This window comes from Giraffa tippelskirchi, chromosome 10 (assembly GCF_054371585.1).
Source record: "Giraffa tippelskirchi isolate mGirTip1 chromosome 10, T2T-mGirTip1v1.2.pri, whole genome shotgun sequence".
Lineage (NCBI taxonomy): Eukaryota > Metazoa > Chordata > Mammalia > Artiodactyla > Giraffidae > Giraffa > Giraffa tippelskirchi.
Window position 1 is genome coordinate 159,249,217 of NC_137284.1, and position 23,142 is coordinate 159,272,358.

Sequence of the window (23,142 nt, forward strand, 5' to 3'; positions counted from 1 at the left end):
GCGTGTGTGCGAGGGGCGGGTGGCGAGCCGGGCGGAAGGCTGACTCAGACACCAGCTCTCAGAGGGGAAGGAAGCCCCCGGTTCCAGAAGGAGCGCCTGCGGTGAGTGTGGGGGCGACCCTCCTTTTCCGGCCCAGGCCCGTGGCCGCCCCTGCTGGCGGGTCCCGGGCGGGCGGTGGGTGGGGGCCGACACCCTGCCCCAGCCCCGAGCGCGCCCAGGGACCACCCGCCGGACACTGCTTGGTCCCGGCTCGAGGTCGGATGTCCAAGGCCGCCGAGGCGAGTGTACGGGACCGACCCGAGCTAGGGTCGCGACTGGGGCGCGCCCCGGGAGCCCGCAGCCCACCACTCCGGCGCCTTTGAGCGCGGGTGAGCCGGCGGGAAGCGCAGGCGGCGGGCGGGAGGCTCAGGGCTGGTCAGTCCGTGTCCCGGGCGGTAAGGAGGCAGGGCCTGGCCGTCTTCCCCCCTCCTCCACCCGGGCCTTGAGTTTGTGTGATGGGCCGGGGGCGGGATGCAGGGAGCGGAGCGAGAGGCGTGAGCTAAGACCATCCGCCCCCACCTGCAGCCCTACTTGGATTCAGGCTCACGTCCCAAAGCCGCGTCAGTAGGTCTGGGAGAGAGAGGCGGGCGGGCTTCCTGGAGGCCGCGCCGAGGAGCGGCGGCGCTGGCAGGTGGAGGGGCCCAGGCCGGAGGTGGGGGCGGGTGGGAGGATGGGCTGGAGACCTGGTGGGAGGGGGCGGGGTGGCCGTGAAGGAGCTGGAGAGAGAAAGGGGAGGATGAGCAGGCGGGAGGGACCCGCTCCTGGGGGCGCCTGGCTGTCACCAACCACCTGGTGACCCTGAGGGTGACCTGTGACTCTTGGTGTGACCTTGAGCCGGTCTCATCCGGAAAAACCCTGAGTGCCTGGCCATTTCTCAAGTTGCTTTTGGTGGGAACATTTTGTTTTCTGTGCAAAGTCAACCCGCCAGGAAAGATTAGTGCAAACATTTTGCTTAAACCCCATTGCGCGGGGGTGGGGGGGTGGGGGGTGTGGTCCCGGAATGTTCCCAGAGGCCTTAGATACCCACGTGGGGGATGGACCACCTAGCGTGACCTGGGGTGGGGGAGGGGCTCGTGTAAGAGATGACGGAGTGAAGCTAAATCAAAACAAAAGTGTTTCTCCAAGCAAAACAAATCAGGGAGAGTGGTGCACAGGCTGGAGGGGAGGCGAGAGGGCCAGGGGGGTCCGGGGCCATCCCCTCCATGGAGTGGTCCTGGCTGGGCCGGACTGGGCAGGCAAGTCGTAAGGCCGCATGGAAATAAAGATATACTTTGTCTCAAGCTCCTCCTGTCCCACCCCAGAGGCTGAGCCCCTCTCACTGTCTGGCTGAGCGGCTGGTTTCATTTCGGGAGGGAGTACCCTGGCGCTGTTCTCAAATCTCGCAGGCTTCAGGGTTTCCAGGGTGGGATGGGAAGGGGCTGGGGGTCACGTGGGTGCCGGCCAGTCCAGGGGCCACAAACGGGCTTCGACTTGCTCTGATCCTCTTTTGTCGTCCAGACACCCACTGGGGGCTAGGGAGGCCAAGAGTGCAAGGGTCATCTTCCGGGGGCTCACACCTGCCCTGCTTCCCAGGAGGGACCCCCAGGTGGGGGCTCTGGCCTCAGCCCTCTCTACCCTGGTGCCCTTGCTGAGCTGTGCCCGGCAGTCACACGGGGTTATGGGCTTGGGCACCTCTAAAGGGTCCCCCGCCTCCGTCCGTCTCCCTGCACAGCCTCCCCACAAGTGTTGGGGTTGCTGGAGGTGGCCTGGACAGTCTTCCCTGGCCTCCTCACGGTTCCATCCAGCGGCACTTTACCCATGTCTGTTAGCTTCCTGGGGCGACCGTGACAAAGCCCCGCAAACCGGATGACTTGAGACCACAGACAAGAAGTTCTGGAGCTGGGCGTCTGAGAGCCTCTTCCAGGGCCTGGGGGTGGCCGCTGGCCCCAGCGCTGCTCGGCCTGTGAGCACAGCACCTCCAGACCAACCGCCTTCTCCCAGGGAGCCTCTGAGAATCATTTCCCATCTGTGCTCTGGTCCTCTCGGGCCTGAGGGTGGCCCTGGGGGCCCCTGAGAGACGACCGTGAGTCCTAGCGGCCCCCTTTCCTCCAGGAGACCCAGGATGCTCCCGCCGGCTTTGCCCTTGGTGCCATCACCCCAGCCCCTCGCCCCTTGAGAGCTGGAGTTTGGGGGAGGCCAAGACTAAGCATGGCAGGCCAGGCTTGCGGCTCCCACGAGGTGTCTGTGACGCAACAGCTCATCCCAGGGAGGCGCGGGCCCTGTGGGCCCCTCGGACGCAGGGGCTCCCTGGGAACTCACGACAGTGCCCTCGACAGCGGCTCCACTGAGTCCGGAGACTCAGCCAGGACCTCCGGCCGGCGGGGGTGGGCAGGCACTGGGCTCGTGGACTCTACTCCACGCCTCTCGTCATATCTGTGATGCTTGACAGGCCACTTGGCCTCCGGGAATCGGCCTCCTCTCTGAAACAGGAAAGCCATCCTCTGTCCCAAACACCCAGCAGGCTGCACACACCAAACAAGACACGGGAGTGAGCAACAAGGTCTTCCTGTAGAGCACAGGCGACTATGTTCAATATCCTGTGATAAAGCATGGTGGGAAAGAATATAAAACAAGTGAATGTATATATTCCCATAACTGAATCACGGCTGTACAGGGGAAATTAACACAGCATCGTAAATCAACTAGACTTCAATAAAAAAAAATGTTAAAACTGAAAATAAACCCGGACACGGGATATCTGGTTTTGTGCACCAGGCTCAGGGCCTCTGGGTTCCAGCACCTTCTGGCTGCACATGGAGCCCCCAGGGAGCATGTTAAAGCCCTTCCGGTGATTCTAAGCAGCACCAAGGTGGAGACCCTCTGGCTTACCTTTGGGGTCTCTGCCCCCTAAGCCTGCCCCTGCTAGCTAGTCCCTGGCAGGAGGACCTGGGTAGCCACCTTCCCTCAAAGCCCTGGGAGCGTGAGTACGCCTGGTGGGCCCAGGAGGGGGGAGCCACCTGTGAGCCACGCCTCTCACTTCTTCTAGAGTCAGTTTTTGTTTTTCTTAACTATCCAAACGTCCTGAGCACAAAGGTCCCGTTCAGTTCAGATTCTGGGAATCTGTGTCATAAACCAAAGCTAGATGCCTCCCCAAGAAGGCCTCCTCCTGGTACTGTTCCCCAACCCGCTTCCCATCCAGGCTGGGACGGGCCCCGCCCCTGGGTGGGCTTCCATAGCACCAGGACCACGGTCTGTCATGGCGGGCACACCAGGGTGCCGTGGCACTGTGGTTCCCGGCCTGTCCTGACACCGACCCTCGCTCCTGTATCCCCAGGTTGACAGGGCCTTTCATAGGCATGCATGCGTAGCTGTCTAATGAATGCAGGTACAAGCATCTCTGGGCTTCCCTGGTGGCTCAGCTGGTAGAGAATCTGCCTGCAGTGCCCGAGACCTGGGTTCGATCCCTGGGTTGGGAAGATCCCCTGGAGAAGGGAAAGGCTACCCACTCCAGTATTCTGGCCTGGAGAATTCCACGGACTGTATAGTCCATGGGGTCGCAAAGAGTCGGACACGACTGAGCAACTTTTTCACTTTGGCAAGCATCTCTACTACCTCTTTCTCCATGGGGATAGAAGGGGCCTTTTATTGATGTAAGCCCCTTTGCCTGGAAATTGTGTCCCAAGAAGACAGGACTTATGGTAGCATCAATTCAAACATCTCTTTTTCTACCCTAAGCTCTGGTATACAGGGAAAATTAAGTCTTGTTCCCATATGGAAGGAGAGGACGCGGATTAAAACCTGGACAAGAGGTCCCCAACCCAGAAAATTCAGGATTCCAGCCTGCGTGTGCTGGAGTTCATATCCTGCCTGAGCAGGGTGGTGTTGCCGATGGCAAGCAGGTAGACCAGATGGCTGTGGTGGCTCTGTAGCCAGGATTTCTGCACCCCTGGTAAACAACACATGAGATCAGTGGCTGGAGTGAATGTGAGACTTGGCCCCCAACTACGGGTTGATGCCTCAGGCGGAGGAAGTGTTCTGATCTCAGATGGAGCATCTTCACCTCCCAAAGAGCCTGCTCTTCCCTGACAGCTCATCAATTCCCCAACCTCGCGCACGGGTGGAATTGTAGGGACAGCAAGGCTTGTGCACGCACAGCAGAATTCTGAGTGCGTGCTTGTCCGGAGCTGAGACGCTGCCACCATCATTCAGACACTCAGGCAGCAGGTACCGGGGACCAGCGGTGTCCCACGCACACTTCGTGGATCAGCTCACACGGTCCTCGTGGCAAGTCTGTGACGGTGGCGTTTTCATCACTCCCCGCTTTCTAGAGCAGGAGGCAGGTGTGTGGGGGTTAAACGCCACCAGGCCAGCTCCTACAGGAGCGTCAGCTCTGCTGATGGGAGTGTAGGGTTCTCACAAGCCACTGCTAAGGCTTTGATGCCTGGGCAGACCTCTCAGCCGGACTCAGGGGCCACCCCGGCCCCCTCCTCGGGTCTCTGAGACTGGACACTGGCGTTCCTCTGGGGGAGTGTCTGCACAGAGTGTGTGGGTCAGGGCGGATCCACCCGGCCAGCACAGGGCGTTCTGCAGAGCTCGGGAAATATGCCAGAAGGGGCCAGGGCTGGGCTGCTCTGCCTGCATCCAGGTATGGAAGGGGCATTTCCTCTCTTCACGTGGCCTCTCAGGCAGGCTGTTCTGTCATCGCAGAACAAGGCTACGAAAGCCAGCTCCCTGGGTTGTGAGATGCCTCAGCAGGAAAATGGAAGGGACTTTGAAGGGTGTTCAGCGGTGTCCAAAGGCAGCTGTTTGCCATCGTTACTGCGTGTCATCACGGAGGCGTCCTCATGAGAGAGCGGATGACCTGGGGTTGGGGTTCTGGTTTCTTGGACCAGAGCTCTTGGCCTTCCACCCCGGCGCGGGGAAGACAGAGCTGGTCTGTGGGTCACACCACGGGGTTTCAGCCTGTCGAAGCCTTTTGAGTTTTCTGGCCTGTCCATGGGCGTTTTAAGTTAGCTTACTTTAAGGGTTCTTTTGGGCTTCCCAGGTGGCACTAGTGGTAAAGAACCCGCCTGCCAGTGCAGAAGACATAAGAGACTTGGGTTTGCTCCCCGGGTGGGGAAGATCCCCTGGAGGAGGACACGGTAACCCACTCCAGTATTCTTGCCTGGAGAATCCCATGGACAGGGGAGCCTGGCGGGCTATACTCCATGGGATCACAGAGTCATACATGGGGTCACACAACTGAAGTGACTTAGTGCACAGCACAAGGTCTCTTGTAGGAAAACTGTTTGGCATTTTTAATTTGGAGATGGGGCTGTGGATATACCCTCATCAGAGCTTGAGTGCCTTGGGGCTGTTGTGCTAAAAGTGGTCAATTAAACTCCATTTCATCTGTTCTCTTTCCTTCAGTTCCCCTGTGTCTAAAAAGCAATACATTCTTTTCTTTTCTTTTTTTGCTGCAAAGCATGAGGGATCTGAGTTCCCTGACCAGGAATCAAACCCTCGCCCCTGCATTGGAAGCATGTGGTCTTAACCACTGGCCAGCAGGGAAGTCCTGGCGATGCATTCTTCCTGGGGATGCAGTCGTGGTCATGGAAAAAGCCTTTGGCCTAAGATTCCTGGGGCCACAGGACCGTTGGATGAAGGAGTGTTGGGAGGAGGCAATCTGAACTGTGAGCCAGAACAAGATGAAAAGGACGATTAGCTCTAGGAGGGAGAAATTCAGATCGGAGGGAAACATAAGGTCCAGCCCCGGGGGGTGCCCCCTCTGATAAAAGGTCAGACACTCCTCCAATGCCATGGTTTCTCAAAGAAGAAACCGAAGTTCTGAGTGGTCCCATGATACCTCAGACTATTCCTTTCAGCGTCTTTTTCACTCTTACGGATGCCACCATCCCGTCGTGTTTGTGCCATGTGCCCAGCTCACACATTTGATAGTCTTGTTAGGAAAATAAAGCCAACCCACAGGAAACAAGGAGGGCGGGGGCAGGGCTGATGCAGAGCTGTGAACTGAGGTGTGTGCTCTTGTTGGGGGCGGCGGGGGGTGGGCAGTGGTCTAGCAGGTGCTGCCGCTCCTTCCACGGGGCAGGAAGTTCCGCAGTTCTTACTGAGGCTGGAGCCCCAGAGGCCGCCCAGGTCACAGGGCCAGTGCAAGGGCCTCAAGCCAGGCCACCTCCTCCCTGGGTCAGGTGAGAGTGGGGTGGGGGTCGCCCTTACAACCCTCCAAGGCAATGCGAGGAATCCCAGACCCGAAGGTCAGGTCCAGGTCGAGATGCCCAGCCAGCAAGGTGTGGAGGCAGAATTTCAACCTGATTTTTTGAGGCCAAAGTCTGTGAACGCTCCGTGATTCTGCTGACTCGACCTTCGATCCAGTTGCAGCCCCCGGCATAGGAGGCTTGTGGTGATGCCCTTCTCCTGAATAGAAGGAGCCAGCCCTCATACGCAGGAGGGTCCAGAGGCCAGTCAGCGCTGTCCCCCCACCCAGCAGGGGGACCTTGAGCTGTCTGTGCTCGGGGGGCTGGGAAGGGGGCTGCTTCCAGGAATGTGAACGTGACGCTTGCCTTAGTACCTGGTCTGAGATCAGGGAAGGATTCTGGCAAGAAGGGACATGAGAACCAGGTGCCGGGTCATTAAAGGTGCTACCGGGGTGACCAGGCCAAGACGGGCCAGTTCTGGCCAAGGAGCAGCGTCAGGGAGGCCGAGAGGAGGTGGATGTGGCCTGTGGGCGCTTGTGGAGGAGGTGCACCCTGGCTGAGGTCAGCGTGGACTGGTGGCTTGGGAGGCACCCGTGGAGAGGGCCTGTGAAAGGGGGATGCACGTGAGCGCCAAGTCGCTCAGTCGTGTCCTACTCTCTGTGACCCCATGGACTGTAGCCCGCCAGGCCTGTCTGTCCGTGGGATTCTCCAGGCCAGAATACTGGAGTGGATTGCCATGACCTCCTCCAGGGGATCTTCCCGACCCAGGGATTGAACCCACGTCTCTTATGTCTCCTGCATTGGCAGGCAGGTTCTTGACCACTACACCACCTGGGAAGCTGTGAAAGGGTGGGCTTCACCCTAAAGATAACACGTTGTCTGTGAACGACTTTGACTTTATCATCAGATGGCAGGAAGTGCCAGCCGGTTCCTACGGGGGAAAACAGAGACATGTTGAGACGTGGGTTCGGTGTGGGGAGCCCAGGTGACAGTGTAGACGGTGTGACAGGGAGCCGTCACCACCAGCAGCCCGAACCTCGAGGGAGGGGCGGGGGAGCAGGCGGTGGCCCTGCAGACACCTCCTCACTCTCCTCCAGCTGCCCGAGCCCGCCTGGAGCCCAGGGCAAGGAGCTCACTGGTTGCCCAGAATGTCCATCCTGGGCTGAGAGCAGGTGGAGGAGGGCTCAGGGCAGGGTGAGCCGCGATGCTCAGCCCCTGACCCCTGCCCCCGTGATGGGGAAGGGAGAAAAGCCCTGGGTCACTTACTCACTGGCTCTGGGAGTGACCGTTCTGCCAAACCAGTCCTTCAGTGACTCATGCGAAGATTAACAGTCCAGAGCCGGGCCCCCTGCAGGGGCGCTCGTCCACCACGTTCCCCCTCCCTCCCCTATACGTGGTACCGTGCTCCTCCCCCCGTCACCCCTGGTGCTGGTGGACAGGCAGGCTAGCGGGTCCCTGCCCCCAGCATGGGGAAGCTCAGAGGCGTGCTCAGCGTCTTGCTCGGCACTTGGGGTGCGGACTCCCCGTGTTCAGTGGAGGGAGCACGCGTGTCCCAGGGTCGTCACACTGAAGTCATCACCCCCCTGCCCCACCATCAGCCTGCAAAGGGACCTGATGCTCTGAGCCAAGTGAGGGAGACCCGGACTCCAATCCTGCCTGGGAAGCTCCTTCTGTGTGTTTCTCCTGCAGAATGAGAAGGGGAGTCTTACAGACATGCTTGGCTTACGCTCAGGAATCTGGTCCTGGAGCCCATGGCGCTCGGCGTTTACCGGTTCTGTGATGTGGACAGAGAGGCCGAGGACGATGGATGGACGGATGGATGGACAGACGCCAGGCCGCCTCCCTCGGGTCAGGAGTCCACTCTGGGACCCAGCACCGAGCCGGTGGGGCCAGGGATCCCTCTCCACGGGAGTGAACTCCGAACCAAAACACACCCAACGTTTCTTGCGAACAGGGAGAGTCTCTTCCCAAATTGTGCCTGTGTGAGTTGGGAAAAGCCTTAGCCATACAAACTCACGGGATGGTGGCTCTTGGAAAACATGGCGGAATTGAAAAGAGGAAAGCAGGTATTTTGCAGTTTTATTAAAAAAAAAAAAAAAGCAGCTGTGACAGCCCCTGAATGTGGGGCAGAGGGCCGACCTGCGGGCTGGCCGGGCTTGTGAGCTCCCCGTCCCCAGCGGGGAGGACCCACGGCCGCCGGAGCCTTTAGGATGTCAGTCAACCACTTTCAGTACGCAGGGCCCGAGACGGATGCTGCGGGATTAATAATGCACGGCCTCACGGCCACAGGTTCCAAAGCTGCCCGCGGTATTCAGAGAAAAGCAGCCGGTGAGGCCCGAGGAAGCAGCCTGCCCGCAGCCTGGGGTCGGCGTTTACAGACCAGACGGGACGGGGATCTGTGAGTCTCCCAGGAACCCGGGTGTCTGCGCCTCCATCTCCGCATCAGGCCTGGGGGCGGACGGCTGCGGGACTGAAATGTCTGGGAGGTCTAGGAGTCCCCGGGGCCTGTCTCCAAACCCTTCCCCATCGTGGCTGAGTTGGTCCCACTGGGACCCCATCCCCTGGGGAGGGGGGTGCTTTCTCCGTGTGGTCGTTGGCGTGCGCCCGGGTGGTGCAGGTGAAGACAGGGGACAGAGGGCGGGGTCCTCCAGGGGACGGAGGGGACGGGTCCTGAGGGCGAAGAGAACCTCAGAGCAGAATGCTGGTGCGTCGCAGGCTTCGGAAACAGGAAATAGGAGCGCTGCGGAGTTTGTCGAGGTTTTGGGCATTTGTATCCTAAATGTTGAAAAGAAGTTGTAAAAATATAGAAATATGCAAAAAAAATCAACAAATGTTTAAAAAAAAAAAAGAGTGATCCCCCACTACTTAGAGTAGACGCATTTGTTTTCTGTAGAAAGTAGGAAAACAAAAAACCAGCTTTGGGTTTTTTGGTTTTGTTTGGTTGGGCTTCAGGAACTGAGCTTCAGGAATTAGGCTGGACTTTGAAAGATGTAAAAAAAAAAAAAAATGAAAATTAGATTTTAAACGAGTGATGCTGTCTGTAGAATCTCCATTCTGAGCCCATTGCTCTAGCTGCGAGAGAGCGTGTTTTCTTTCCATGTCAAGGTAACCGCTTTACTCAGAAGTCAGGAATCACCCTTGGAGAGTTCAGGGCTGCCTTCTCCACGTATACCAGCGACCGCTGGGGGCAGCCAGCCCGCCGTGTACCTGGGACAAGGGGGGGACCCGCGATTTTGTGCAGACTGGGTTTGAAATGCATGCTCCAGGCTTGCTTTTGGAAAGACCCGGATTCACCTCCAGAAGTTCTCAGGCTGACCCGAGACTGCGGCCCTAAAGGGACCCCAGGTGGCTCTTTCTGTGCTGGACTCCCCGGCAGGACCGGAGGGGGCTGCCTGGCTCTCCCTGCCCCAGTGATGGAGACTGGTCAGCGGCCACCGAGGCCCAGGGAGTCCGGACCGGTGGGCCCTGTGTCTCCCCAAAGCCTGGAAGCCCATCCTCGCGGTCCTCACACTGCTGTTCCTTCTCAAGTCATCTTCCGGGCACGGTGGACAGGGATGGAGGCCTGGGGAGATGGGTGGGTTCTGGAGCGGGCGTCGCCCCCAGCAAACGTTCTTTTCTATCGCAAGTATTTTGCTCCAGCGAATCGGGCCATGAGGGCTTGCTGCTCCCACCCCCGCAAGCCAGCCCCGAGGAGCGCTTGTCCGCCCGTGTGGACCCCAGGGATGGTCCCGTAGCCCCTCCGAGGACGTAGCTGCTCACCTGGTCTCTCCTTTCCCCTCAGACACCTCACGGCCACCTCTCTGAATGCTTTGCTTCTCTGACTGCTGTTTCGAACCTACGATGTTTGATTTTAGCTTGACGGGAGAAATGACCCCTGCTTGAGGAGCGCCTCTCAATGGCAGTAATTGAGCAGCAAGGGGACCGGGGTGACTGCGGCCGGGTGGAGGGCCTGGGGCAGCGGCTCAGGGTCCCCGCGGTCCTGGGGGCCCACGCGCTTGACGAAAACCCTCCTGGAAGGGAGTCCCGCTCGGCTGTGCTTTTAATATCCGTCTTAACACGGTTATGCTTTTAATATATGTCTTAACACGGAGACGAGTGCTGGGGGTACACCCCGACGGCTTCCTCGGCTTCATCCACAGCTGCAGGCCATCCAGCTGCCAAAGGGCCGGGGTGGGGGGTGGTTATCACCACACACCTTCCCCAAGCAAGGGCCTCCGTGAGTCTCTTAGCAACACTACTCCAGTGCAGGAGCAGGGGAGAAATGGACCCCTTAGGCTGCTCTTCCGACACACACCCCTACCATTGTCCTCACCATTTATATTTCAAGGCAGTCTTGATACTGGGGACAGCGACGTCGGCCGTGATGCTTCATGCTTGGGCTTTCTTTGAGCTAGGGAGGCTGCTCTGTGGTGGGACCCAGCAGTGTCTAGGAGAGCCACGGGCAAGGTGAAACCAGCCCAGGGCAGATGAATATGTATGGGCTTCGCATCAGCCAGACTGCGTCTGGGTCCTCTGCTTACTGGCTGTGACACAGCAACTTAAATCTTTCCGAGCTCCCCCGTCCTTATCTGTGCCATCAGGTTAAACCCAAGAGTCGGCGGTAACGATTAGACGAGACGCTGGCTCTCCCTCAAGTTCACAGTCACGCTCAGCACATGTGGTTTTACCTGCTGCCCCTCTGATCATTCCTAGAGCAAGTTTCAGCATCTTTCTGCATCTTTACTGAGCACCTGCTAGGTGCTGGTGGCCGTGCGCGGAGAACTCCTCCCTGGAGGAGCTCACAGAGCCGAGAGGGATGTCAGGACAGACAGGTGACAAGGCAGGGTGACAAGTGCTGGCTTAGCCAGTGATGCCCGAGGGGACGGTGAGGCAGGAGGGAGCGCTGGAGAGGAGCTGACCTTCCAGCTGCATGTTCAGGAGTGAGCCAAGCTTGGTGGTGTGGATGCGGTGAGGCGGGGCGCTTGGTCAGAAGGAATAGCTGGGAGGTCAGAGGGTGGGCAGGGCTTGAGGGGGAGATGGGATGGGGGACCATGGCCGGATCTCTGTGAGCAGCAGGACACCAGACAGGCTTCCCATCAGGGAAGTGATAGTGTCAGCATTTTGTCTGAGGACGGTAATTCTGCCAGGAGTGTCTGCGTGGACGGAGGTGGAGACCAAATCACCCAGAGGGTGGGAAGGATCCGGAGGAAGGGCAGACCTGGGGGCTGGGGGGGAGGGCGTGGGAGAGGGGATGCTGGCGCCTGGCCCAGCTGCGGGGGCTCCGGGGGCGGGCACCGTGGGCGGGCACCGTGGGCCAAGGCAGTGCTTCTACTTCTGTTAGGGTCAGGTGTGTCCCAAGGACTTCGCCTGGTCTCATCTGAGCAGCCCTGTGGGATTGGCTGGGTGTTGGGTGTTTTATACCCATTTTAGAGATGTGACTGCGGAGGCTTGGACAAACGTAGCCCTCTGTCTAGGAGCCTGTCGTGAAGAAGGGCAGAAGGCAGAAGGCAGCTTCCTGCTCCCAGCCTGGTACTGTGCAGAGTCCTCCAGGTTTGCTTCCAAGGATTTGAAAACAGTGGTGTAAGGGGTGTGTCTTGACCCACTCCCTCTGGGACCTGTTCCTCTGTCCCTCGGAGACACGGTGGGGCCTCCATCAGGACTGCCGTGGGGCTGGCTCTACCCTGCACACACAGAGCCCCTCCGCTGGGGCCCCCCGTCCAGGGTCCCCACAGGCTTGCTTGGCCCGCAAGCAGCCGGCACCCTGGCTGTTGGTGAAAGGAACGTCCACTCGTGAGAGGGATGCGGGTCATCCCGGTGTTGCTCAGAGGCTCTCAAGGAAGCTGGGAGAAGCTGTTTCTATACTTAGTGAACGCAGTCTGGGAACTGCTGGGGAGGTGTTTTTAAAGGGGGTGGGATGATGAGAGGATGGAGACTCTCGGCCGTGGCTCCGGAGCTGGACCGGCTGCCCCTTCTCAGCTCTTCTCACTTGACTCCCCGTGACCACCTGCCGTACCTGCCGGGGGCTGGTCCCCTGAGCGGGACGGAGCCCTGGATGCTGTCTTCTCTGTCCCCACAGCCCCGGGTCCTGTGCCTCAGAGCCGTGGTCCACGCTGAGGAGGTCTCACCTGGGGAGGGAGGGCGGAGCTGCCTCAGAATCACCGGGGCAGTTCTTTCCACCCACACCCTCAGCCTCCGGCGGACGCCCCAGACAGGGAGGGGCTGGACACAGACGCTGTGGTGCCCTCTGCTGCGGGGCCAGGAGCCAGGCGGGCGTAGGCGCGGGGAGGTACCCCAGAGGTGATGCTTTCTTCTCTGCATCTCTCTGTCGCTCCTTGTTCGGTCTTCCGTCTTTTTTAACTTACTTATTTTTATTAAAAATTTTTTAGTTCATCCCAGAGTGTAGTTGATTTACAATGTCGTGTTTCAGGTATGCAGCAAAGTGACTCAGTTATACATATATATATATACACACATCGGGGCTTCCCCAGTGGCTCAGCAGTAAAGAATCCACCTGCCAGAGCAGGAGACGCAGGTTCGATCCCTGGGTTGCGGAGATTTCTGGAGGAGGAAATGGCAACCTGCTCCAGGGTTTTTGCCTGAAGAATCCCACGGACAGAGGAGCCTGCTGGGCTGCAGTCTGTGGGGTCGCAGAGAGTCGGACGTGACTGAAGTGACTTGGCATGCACCAATAGGTGGTGTTTATTTACACCCAACACAAGCCCTGTGCCAGAAGACTGCACGTCCCCTAACTATTTCATCCGCTTCAAAACCCTATGAGGTCGGTAGTATTTTTCTCACCGTAGATTTGAGGACACTGAGTCTTACGAGCTGAATTGTGTCTCCAAAGATACACTGCCGTCCTAACCACCAGCACCCAAGAATGCAACCTTGTGTAGAAACGGTCACTGTGGGTGAGATTGAGACCGGGCCATCCTGGCGGTGCTGGACTCTTAATCCAAAATGGCGGCTGTGCTTTTCAAAAGAGGGAAATTTGGACCCAGATGCCCAGGGAGAAGGCTGTGTGATGATGACGGCAGAGACTGGATCGGTGCATCTACGAGCCGAGGAAGCCAAGCGCCTCCAGCCTGGAGAAGCCTGCCGGATGCCATCTGTTCCTCCCTCCCCATCCCCCACTCTGCAGGCCCAGCACCCCTGAGCCCTCCGCCCCCCTGCAGGTGGGTCTGAAGGCTCTAGGGTTCTCCAAGAAGAAATAAACAGGATGCTTTCTCCACTCTGTGACCATCTTCCTCCCCACAACTCTCTCCAGTCCGTTCTCTGTTCTCTGTCCACCGGGAAGAAGACTGGATTTTACCTGCCTCCTGACATCCGACACTCTCCCTTTGACTCAGGAGAGTCCAGGCGGCCACCCGAGAAGGCTCAGGTGGGGCAGACTGAGGGCTGAGACACACCCTACGGTCGAAGACCCAGAGGGGCACCCACACCCCTGGCAAGCACCTTCCTCTCCCTCGGAGATTCCCACCCCACCCCCACCCTGGGCACGTTCCCCCAGGTCTGACACTGGCCACACCCAGCGGCTGGGCAGCTTGGAACGGGGGGCTGCAGTCAGTCAGTCAGTTCAGTCGTGTCCGACTCTCTGCGACCCTATGGACTGCAGCACGCCAGGCCTCCCTGTTCTTCACTAACTCCCGGAGCCGACCCAAACTCATGTCCGTTGAGTCGGTGATGCCATCCAACCACCTCACCTCTGTCATCCCTTTCTCCTCCTGCCCTCAATCCTTCCCAGCATCAGGGTCTTTTCAAATGAGTCAGCTCTTCACATGAGGTGGCCAAAGTATTGGAGTTTCAGCTTCGAAATCAGTCCTTCCAATGAACACCCAGAACTGGTCCCCTTTATGATGGACTGGTTGGATCTCCTTGCAATCCAAGGGACTCTCAAGAGTCTTCTCCAACACCACAGTTCAAAAGCATCAATTCTTCTGCACTCAGCTTTCTTTATAGTCCATACATGACCACTGGAAAAACCATAGCCTTGACTAGACGGACCTTTGTTAGTAAAGTAATGTCTCTGCTTTTTAACATGCTGTCTAGGTTGGTCATAGCTTTTCGTCTCACACGGAGCCTGAGCCCACATGGAAGCTTCATGAAGATCAGCCTCATGCTCAGGGCTCCCGTCTGTTCTGCCACGTGCCTGCTGCGACCTTCACTGTGTCCCCCACGTGCGCCTCCGTTGCCTCGTGCATAAGGGGCGGCGATAGTACTGGCTTCAAACAGCTGCTGTGACGGGAGAGGGTTAACGTTTGCAAAGGGCCTAGGAGGCTGGAAGCGCCAGGGCACCACGCGTTCATGGGGCAGGGGAATGCAGGACAAGTGGGGCTCCCGGAGGACGCAGGCTCGTCCAGGGCTGGGCACCCCGGCGAGGCCTGCCCACTCCCCCCCCAAATGCCCCCACCCGGGGAAGGGGGTCCTCGGGAGCAGCAGCTGCGTCCACCCCGCGGGCTGAGCAGGGTCCAGGCCCGTCTGCCCTGAGGCTGCGAGTGCCATGTGCTGGCGTCTCGTCCGCACCTGGTGGCACATGTCCTCCAGGAGGGGGACGGGGACAGGACGGTCCTGGTCTAGGTGCAGTCTCTGTGCGGACAAGCTCTGGAGGTGACGGCGCCTGCCCTTCCCGCGGCCCGGTGCCCCTTCCTGGGCCACCTGGCCACGGCCTCTCTCTCGCCGGGTGTCCAGCAGACACTCGCTGGCGAGCTTCTGATACCAAAAGGAGGAAACGGAGACTGAGCACTGGAGCACGGTCCGGGGACTTGGCCCCAGGGTGTCCAGCGTGGGAAAGTCATTTGGAAAGCAAGTGAGCTTCGGGTTGGGGGTAATGCAGGACTGAGGGGAATGGGTGGGGTGGGGTTCGGTGTGCCCCCCACCCTGAAAGAAAGAAAAGAAAGGGAAGTCCCTCAGTTGTGTCCAACTCTTTGCAACCCCATGGACTGTAGCCTACCAGGCTCCTCCGTCCGTGGGATTTTCCAGGCAAGAGTACGGGAGTGGGCTGCCATTTCCTTCTCCAGGGGATCTTCCTAACCCAGGGATTGAACCCAGGTCTCCCACATTGTAGGCAGACGCTTTACCGTCTGAGCCACCAGGGAAGTCGAGCCCACACCCTGAGGACTTCCCATTTCCCGTTTAGATCCATCTCATCAGCGGATGCATGGCCGTCACGTCTCGTCTGGCTCACAGACGCCAGGGAGGCTGAGCGCCTCCCATTTTCCTGGTGAGTCTTGCAGTGGAGTGGTGTTCGTTCACAGTCACACAATTTGCATCCCTCAGAGTCAGGGTTTGAACCCAGGCCCCAAGCCAGTTCCCTGGCTCCCGCCTCCCTCGACTCTGCTTTGTACGTAAGAATCAACATAACCACAACTCACCGATTTACAGAAAACCAGCCTGATTCGACCGGACTTGAGCTGAGACCTTTAGAAGGAGCAGTGATGGGCACTCCAAACGTCCCTGGAAATGCACTTCGCCCGGTCGGTTCTTCATCCCCAGAGCCCGGCTTCCACAGCAGCCCCGCTCAGAAATGCAGGTCACGGGAGGGCCGGTGAGATGCTGAAGGCGCTGAGCGCGCTGCAAGAAATCAAAGTTCCCCGACTCTGCCAGCTTGGCTATGCTGCCAGGTGCCAGCTTGTGGCATTTCTGTCAGAAATCTAGCTGGCATGAAAGTGGGTTTTTAATCCAGCCTGGAGTAGCCTCCCACACTCAGAAATTCTTTGCCTGACTCCAGAAGTCTAAACCCAGCCTTGCTTTCCCCGGAGGGAGAGGAGGCGGGGATGACAAAAGCCAGCCCCACTCTGGGAGCCAGATCAAGGCACCCCAAGACGGGGTGGGGGGCGGGGGAGGTTCTGCAGCCTTCCCCAGGACCCCAGCCCCTCCTGGATGAAAATGACAGCTTTGCAGGGCAGGAGGATTATTCAACTTGGTATTTAAGCACAGTATTGAAACCAAAGAGGGAAATTCTTTGGAGAAATGGGATGCAACTGAATTTAAGAGAAATAAAATCTGCGACCAGGGTTTCTGCCTCCGTTTGCTCCCTGCCCCGGCCTCCCCAGCCCCCTGCCCCCCATACCCTGTCCAGCCTGCAGGCCTGCAGAGGGGTTCCCCTACAATCTCGTGATACATCCTCCTGCTCAGAAGAGTCCGGCTCTTCCTCTTTGCAGGCAGAATCGAGTCCAGACACCTTGACTTGATCCGTCCTTCTTTTCTTCCTCAAATACAAAACACTTTTAAAACTGACGGTGATGGCTATGGCCATCCCAGCCTGCTTCTGTGCCATTTCCACCCCCTGGCCAGCCACTGGGGCCTCAGCTGGGGCCCATCCGTTGGCAGGGACACCAGCCTGCTGCCCGGGCCTGGCCAGGTTCCTTGAAGGACAATTGATCACTGGGGCTTCCCTGGTGGCTCAGCTGGTAAAGAGTCTGCCTGCAAGACGGGAGACCCGGGTTCAATCCTTGGGTCAGGAAGATCCCCCAGAGAAGGAATGGCACCCCACTCCAGTATTCTTGCCTGGAGAATCCCATGGACAGAGGAGCCTGGCGGGCTACAGTCCATGGGGTCACAAAGAGTTGGACACGACTGAAGCGACTTAGCAGACACGTTCTCTAAGAGACCCAGATCTGCTGTTAAGGCCCCAACATGGCAAGTGGCTAAATCCTGAGTTTCTCTGAGTGGGCCCCCACGGCCTAAAAATACAGTTCTGCTCTGGCACCCAGAGTCCTCTAAGACCCCCACCCCCACCCAGCTCTCCTTGCCCTCAGCTCCCTGCCCTCAACCTGAGGGTACGCAAACCTTGCGCCCTCACACAAGCGATGCCCTTTAGCCACAACATCCTCTCCCATCCCTGCTGAGCCCCCACCTGCACAACCCTGCTGCCTTCAGGGTCCAGAACCAGTGCCCCCGCTTCCGAGAAGCCCTCCTGCTCCCACAGCCACAAAACCCAGTTTGCTGCCCCCTTCCCCCGGGCACAGCCAAAGACAGCCTGCTTTTACCTCTCCTGGGGCTTCCTGTCCGTCTCCTGGGAATGTGTTATTGTCTAATAGACTGTAAGTCCCTGAAGGAGAAAGATCACGTGTTGGTCGCCTCTGTGTCTCCTCTGACTTGTGCGTGGACGTGACCCAATCGTCTTTACAGGTGGGTTGTCGTTGTTTAGTCCCTCAGTCGTGTGCAACTCTTTGCGACCCCATGGACTGTGGCCCATCAGGCCCCTCTGTCCATGGGATTCTCTAGGCAACAATACGGGAGCGGGCTGCCATTTCCTCCTCCAGAGGCTCTTCCTGACCCAGGGATCAAACCCGCATCTCCTGCATGGGCAGGTGAATTCTTTACCACTGATTCCCCTGGGAAGCCCCTTACAGGTGGGACAAAGCACATAAGACAGATGTGTTAGGGGTTAAGTTGTGTCCCCCAATTCCTATGCTAAACCCACAGTCCCAGCACCTCAGGCTGTGGCTGTGTTTGGAGTGGACCTTTAAAGAGGTGATTAAGGTAAACTGAGGTCATTAAGGTCGGCCTTGATCCAATGTGACTGGTGTCCTTATAGGAAAAGGAGGTCAGGACAGAGACACACAGAGGGACGGCCACGTGAGGACACGGGGAGGAGGCAGCATCTACATGGGGAGGAGAGAGGCCTCAGGAGGACCCGGTCCTGCCCACGCCTGGACCTTGACGTCTGTCCCCGCGGGCCTTCCCTGTGGGAGGCCGTCCTCATCCTCCTCTGGACTGTCAGGGACGCGGGAGAGGGCCCTGACAGTGGTACACCCTGACCCCTGCCCAGAGTGACGGGCCTGGCCCTCTCCAGACACGCGGGTCCCTCAGGAGCCCCGAGCATCCCTCGTGCCCACAGGCACCCCCGTCCTGAGGCCAAGACTCTGGCACCCGGAAAGGCAGGGGCCTGGGGAAGAGCAGCTCAGAGGAGGGGCGGGGGCCTGTCTCCACCTTCGGAGGCCCCTGAACCTCCCTGCCCTGGGACAGCCCGTCCTGGTTCCTCGTGCACTCACACCCGGCCTTGACGCGCCCGGCCACACCCCTGCAGGACAGCTGCCACCACCAACTAAGGGAACAGGAAGCCAGAAGCCTGCTCCGTTTTGAAGATGTCAGCATCCCGGTGGATCAAAAGTTGAGCCCGGAGGCTGCTGTCAGCTCCTCAAGCACATAACTTCATACAGTTCCTGAGACCGAGGCACAGGGCCCACAGCAGAGGAGGACAGGGAGGCAGGGCGGCTTAGAGGGAGGGGAAGAGGGACTAGAGGAGGGAAGGGAGGAGGGAGGGGAGGGAGGGGAGGGGAGGAGGGAGGGGAGGCAGGGCAGCTTGGAGGGAGGGGAAGAGGGATGGGGAGGGAGGGGGAGGGGAGGGGGAGGGGAGGGGGAGGGAGGGGGAGGGGAAGAGGGATGAGAGGAGGGAAGGGAGGAGGGAGGGGAGGGGAGGAGGGAGGAGAGGAGAGAGGGGAGGAGGGAGGGGAGGGGAGGAGGGAGGGGAGGCAGGGCAGCTTGGAGGGAGGGGAAGAGGGATGGGGAGGGAGGGGGAGGGGAGGAGGGAGAGGAGGAGGGAGGGGGAGGGGAGGAAGGCAGGAGGGAGGGCAGGAGGGAGGGGAGGGGAGGAGGGATGGGGAGGTGGGGTGGGAGGATGGAAGGGGAGGAAGGAGGGGAGGAGGGAGAGGGGTGGGGAGGGGAGGAGGGGAGGGAGAAGGGGAACGGAAGGGTGGGGAGGAGGAAGGGGAGGAAGGGAGGGGGGAGGAAGGGGAGGAGGGGAGGGGGGAGGAAGGGGAGGACGGAGGGGTGGGGGCGCCTGGGCCCCGTATAGGACGGCAGGCGTGACAGCTGGGGGGTCACCTGGCACGTCCCTCCCCGGGGCGCCCAGCGTCGGCTGAGACACTGCAGCAGCATCACCTGTCAGCGCGTCCTGCTCCTCCAGGGTCCCCCCAGCACTAGGGAGAGGGCAGCTGAGAAGACAGGCCCAGAACTCCCCCGGGGAGGGCCCGGACCCGGAACGTGGCTATGTGCCCGCCCACCCTGGGAGCGGGGACCGCTGGCCTGGGAGCTGGGCCAGGGGCCGCCCGTCAGGGTAAACGCAGGACTGAAGGCGGGGGGCTGGGTCAGGTGTGTGTCCCCCAGCGCCTCGACAGCCGCGTCCTGCCAGGGCTCTTCTGTGCGATTTGCGGGTGTTCACACCGCCTACCAGCGTGCACACCCCTAGTCTACCTCTGTCCCCTCCCCTCCCCAGCTTTGTCCTCAGCAGGTACTGGGCTCCGGCCTGGCGTTCCCACCCCGTCTCACTCAGGACCAGAAAACAAAGATCGGAGCGGGATGCATCAGGTTGAGTATGTCCAGATACTGGCGTATCTTGTTTAACAAATATGTATGTAGCATTTACCATGTGCCAGGCGCTATGCTAGGTGATTTACAAATACTAACTCATTTTATTGACTCCTCCCAATAACCCTGAGAGTCACATACTACTACCATCCCCATTTGAAAGTGAGGCACAGAGAGGTGAAGACTCTTGAGGTCCCATAGCTGATAGCCGGTGGAGGTGGATTAAAATCCAAGCAGTCTGGATACAGAATCTCTCACTTTAGCTTGACGTTCTTTGCTACAGAAATAATTCTTCATTTTTAAAAACATTTTTAACTGTGCTTCCCTGGTGGCTCAGAGGGTAAAGAATCTGCCCACAATGCAGGAGGCCTGGGCTCGATCCCTGAGTTGGGAGGATCCCCTGGAGAAGGGAAAGGCTACCCACTCCAGTATTCTTGCCTGGAGAATTCTGTGGACAAAGGAGCCTGGCAGGCTACAGTCCATGGGGTCGTACAGAGTTGGACACGACTGAGCGACTAATGCACAGTTGTAAATACCTGTACAGGAACGCGTTACCACAGGGCCTGTGTTTTGCTTTTGAGGAGAGCTCCCACCAGCCTGAGGCGAACGACTCAAGGTCCGCTCCATGGCGGGGGCGGGGTGGGGGCGGTCTGGAGCTGGACTGTTGACTTTGGGCTTCCCGTCTCCTCTCACCCCCCCGCAGCCTGGACACAGCTCTCCTCAGGGTCCCAAAGCCCTCAGCCCTCAGCAGAGGTGCTGTGGATCAGCTGCAGCTCCTGGGGGTAGAGGAATGTCCGTCCTGAAGGACTGAGCCTCCAGCCACAAAACTCCAGGCCCTGGGGCACCAGGAGAGGCAGTGGCGCAGGAGAAGGACTTTCCCACTTCTCCACCCTCGGAGCCCGAGCAGGCTGCTCCTGGCTGCATCTGAGGACAGCCAAGCCCCAAATGGCCTGGGTACATTGGGTCAGCACGACCATGAAGACCGCGGGGCCTGTGTCCTGCTGGAGGAAACCGCACCTTGCCCACGGTATCTGAATGCGCTCGTGTGCAAAGTCCCTGATGCAAAGCACCAACTCATCGGAAAAGCCCCTGATATTGGGAAAGACTGAGGGCAGGAGGAGAAGGGGCGACAGAGGATGAGGTGGTTGGATGACATCACCCACTCAGTGGACATGAGTTTGAGCAAACTCGGGGAAATAGGGAAGGACAGGGAAGCCTGGTGTGCTGCAGTCCACGAGGTCACAAAGTCAAACATGCCTTGACTACTGAACAGCAACAAATGCAGAGTCCTGCGGTTGTGCACTTGGGTTTGTGCGGGCTGTTGCGTCCCGTCCCTCCTCCCCCACCAGCCTCGCCCTGGACTCTGCCCCAGGTGGGTGTGCTCACACCTGACCCAGGGTGCCAGGAGCCTCAGGGAAATCAGAGTCCTAACAGTGCAGATGCTGGATTTGAAAAGATCAAGAAAGAAACCCAGGCTGGCTCTGCCGTTTGCAGCCTTTGGGTCACAGCTCTTGAGCGTGGGTCCCAGCAGCTTGGCAGTTCTAGATGGTTTCAGGGTGCATGGGAGCACTCGTGAGCCTGTCTGCATGTGGGTGAGTCCTTGCCTCGCAGACCAGCCTCCTCTAACAAGGATTTCCTATCCCCCAGGTGAATCTCATAAGCCCGATGGTCTGCAGAGCTGGTCTTTCTGAGAAATTGGCCACTGAGATTTGCTCTGCTCGGCTGGTCTCCAGGACCCCGGATCTCTCTAAATCTCGGCCTGGATGAGGCCCGTTTGATTTGCCGCACTTTCAGTCACCCCTCACCTGCGTCTGTTCAGCCGTGACTGCACACGGGTGCCCTTGGAGACGAAAGGCTCCGCCGTCCGAGCTCCACCCCACACGCCCTGCGGAGCTCCCAGGCCCAGCAGCTGCCCTCGGCCACACTGGGGCCTCCTTACAGCCCCGTGAACTCGGGATGCTGCTTCCCATTCCAGGGGCCCAGGGAGAACTGCCGGAAGGCCCCGAGCTCCTACCCTTCCCTGCCCCGTCACCTGCCCAAGGAGTGCCAGCAGGGCGAGTGCAGAGGAGATTGCTCAGCCAGCACCAGCACCTCCCCTCTAACCTGTGCCTGGAACTGAGGTTGGAGCCACTGGCCTGGGCAGCCCACCCACTGGTGCCGTGTTCTGGACGGGGGCTCGTCACTCACTAAGCTGCATTGGCTGGAGAGAGGTGAAATTTCTCACCTGATCTGCATCCTATCCCGACTGCCATCAACAGTGACGCAGCCCCTCCTCCTCCAGGCCTCGGCCACCAGGAGGAAGGAAGGAGGCAATTCCAGGCTTTATGCCTGGTTCTGCGTTGTATTCGTTCCTGCTCTAACAAACGACTTACCACAGACTTCATGGCCTGAAGCAACAGATTGCTCATCTTACAGTTCTGCAGGTCACGTTCAACTCTGGGTCTCACTGGGATGGTCAGTGGGACCCATCTCGTTCTTCCTGAAGGCTCTGGGGAGAAGCCGAGTCCTGCCTTTTACAGGACTGATGTTGAAGCTGAAGCTCCACTACGCTGGCCACTTGATGTGAAGAGCCAACTCACTGGAAATGACCCTGATGCTGGGAAAGACTGAAGGCAGGAGGAGAAGGGGTTGACAGAGGACGAGATGGTTGGATGGCATCACTGAGTCAACAGACATGAGTTTGAGCAAGCTCCGGGAGTTGGTGACGGACAGGGAGGCCTGCTGTGCTGCGGTCTGTGGGGTCGCAGGGAGTCGGACACGACTGAGCTACTGAACAACCACAGGGCCCCACGCCCTGCAGCACCATGACCCTTCCTCTGTCTTCAAAGCCAGCAGCGCTGGCTCGCTGTGACCTTCCTCCAAGGTCACATCTCCCTCTGTCTGTAGCACGCGAGGCTCTGCCCTGGCAGGGACCTGGGGTCTAGATGGGTCTGGATGGGGCTTGACCAAGTTACTTGTCCCTCTGTGTACTCTGCACCCGCCACGCGGGGTGACAGTGCCCGCCTGTGTCACAGGAGGGGGAGAACCAGCCATGCCGGGCCAGACAAGATTTGAAAAGCTGTGAGCCCTGTGAACAGCCCGGGACAGGGCGGGCCTCTGAGCCAAGGCCAACAGAACCCCTCTCAGGTCCTCCCCAGCTGGAAGCTCCCTTCCTTGGACACCTAGAATCACCCATCGCAGCTGCCGGAGACTGGGGACATGTGGGCAGGGTGGGTACTTCCGCAGGGGGCTGCACGCAGGGCAGGAGCCTCGCATCACTGGGTCACCCTGGAAGACACCCGGCTCCCAGGAGGGCCGGCTCAGGAGGAGGCGCCTGCACCCAGATTGGACCTGATTGCCCCAGGCACGGTCCTCGGGCTGGAGAAGCTCCCAGCAGACGCCTGTCCGGGGATGGAAGGTCCTGATGAGCTGTTTGCAGGCACAGGAAGTGCCCGGAGGGGAAGGGAGTCGGAGAAGGTGAGGCAGGACTTTGGGATGGAGGGTGATTCCCAGGAGAAGTCACAGCAGGTGTGGCTGCGGGTGCTCCGGAGCTGGTCCACCTTCCAGAGCAGCCTCACCTGCAGGCAAGGCTGTGAAGGAAGCCCCAGGAGTGACCTGGGCACCTCGGACCTCTGTGTCTTTCTCAGGACGCAGGGGACGT

The 23,142-nt window shown here is 59.2% G+C and overlaps 2 long non-coding RNA genes across 3 annotated transcripts in view; one reads left to right on the forward strand and one right to left on the reverse strand.

Moving 5' to 3' along the window:
* The window catches only part of LOC145524831 (uncharacterized), a 24,550-nt gene continuing 1,408 nt past the window's right edge, over window positions 1-23,142 (forward strand). Inside the window, exons 1-2 of the long non-coding RNA XR_014067873.1 lie at window positions 1-101; window positions 21,150-22,958. This is a non-coding gene — a long non-coding RNA (uncharacterized LOC145524831). The remainder of the gene's footprint in view (window positions 102-21,149; window positions 22,959-23,142) is intronic.
* LOC145524830 (uncharacterized) overlaps window positions 19,584-23,142 on the reverse strand; it is a 9,871-nt gene continuing 6,312 nt past the window's right edge. For both annotated transcript variants that reach the window (XR_014067871.1, XR_014067872.1), the window contains one exon: window positions 19,584-23,071. This is a non-coding gene — a long non-coding RNA (uncharacterized LOC145524830). The remainder of the gene's footprint in view (window positions 23,072-23,142) is intronic.